We start from the raw sequence: 1,505 nt of genomic DNA, 5'->3' as shown, positions 1-1,505 counted from the left end.
GTCCCCAAGGTCCCCATCTCATGGCCAAGGGGTCACTGGGATCCCCTAGATGGGTGTCATGTGGCCATGGGGTGCCCTAGGTCTCCACCTAGTGGCCAGAAGGTCCCCTGGGGTGGGTGTCACGGAGCTGGGGTGGCCACGGGGTCCCTTGGGTCCCCATTGTGTGGCCAAGGGGACGTGGGGGCTCCTGGTGTGGGTGTTACGTGGCCATGGGGTCCCCTAGGGGGGGTGTCATGGAGCTAGGGTGGCCCTGGGGTCCCCATCTCATGGCCATGGGATCCCTGCGGTCTCCTCAGGTGGGCGTCACACATCAGGAGGTCCCTGGGGTCCCCTGGGGTGGGTGTCGTGGAGCTGTGGTGGCCAGAGGGTCCCCAGGGTCACCTCAGGTGGGTGTCACAAGGCTGGAGGATCCCCGGGGTCTCCTCAGGTGGGTGTGACGTGGCCACGGGGTCCCCAGGGTCCCCTGGGGCGGGTGTCACAGAGCCAGGGTGACTAGAGGGTCCCCAGCGTCCCCATCTCATGGCCAAGGGGCTCCCCAGGTTCTCCTTGGGTGAGCATCACATGGCCAGAGGGTCCCCTTGAGTGGGTGTCACAGAGCTGGAGTGGCCATGGGGTCCCCAGTGTCCCCTGAGGGTCCCATCTCATGGCCAGAGGTCCCCAGCAAGCCCTGGAGTCCCTGTCCCATTGCCAGAAGGTCCCTGGGGTCCCTTGGGGTCCCCGTCTCATTGCTAAAGGGACCCCAGGGTCCCCAAGGTCCCCATCATGTGCCCGGAGGGTCCCCACAGTGTCCTGGGGTCCCTGTCTCAGGACCAGAGTGTCCCCAAGGTGCCCTATGATCCCTTGGAGTCCACATCCTGTGGCCACAGTGTCCCTCAGGGTGAGCGTCACAGAGCCGGGATGACCAGAAGGTCCCCAGGGTCCCTCAGTGCCCCCGTCTTGTGGCCAARAAGTCCCCCTAGGGCGAGGTGTCACACAGCCAGGGTGACCAGAAGGTCCCCAGGGTCCCTCAGGGTCCCCATTTTGTGACCAAAGGGTCCCCTTAGGGCAAGGTGTCACATGGCCAGGATGACCAGAAGGTCCCCGGGTTCCCCATCTTGTGGTCAAGGGGTTCCTCTGGGGTAGGGTATCACACGACCAGGGTGACCAGAAGGTCCCCAAGGTCCCTCAGGGTCCCTGTTTTGTGACCAAAGGGTCCCCTCAGGGTGAGGTGTCACACAACCAGGGTGACCAGAAGGTCCCCAGGGTCCCTCAGTGCCCCCGTCTTGTGGCCAAGAAGTCCCCCTAGGGTGGGGTGTCAAACAGCCAGGGTGACCAGAAGGTCCCCAGGGTCCCCATCTTGTGGTCAAGGGGTTCCCCTGGGGTAGGGTATCACACGGCCAGGGTGGCCAGAAGGTCCCCAGGGTCCCCATCTTGTGGTCAAGGGGTTCCCCTGGGGTAGGGTATCACACAGCCAGGGTGGCCAGAAGGTCCCCAGGGTCCCCATCTTGTGGTCAAGGGGTTCCCCT

This window comes from Apteryx rowi, unplaced genomic scaffold (assembly GCF_003343035.1).
Source record: "Apteryx rowi isolate R43461 unplaced genomic scaffold, aptRow1 scaffold_1864, whole genome shotgun sequence".
Taxonomy (NCBI): domain Eukaryota; kingdom Metazoa; phylum Chordata; class Aves; order Apterygiformes; family Apterygidae; genus Apteryx; species Apteryx rowi.
This window is presented reverse-complemented; position numbering follows the sequence as displayed.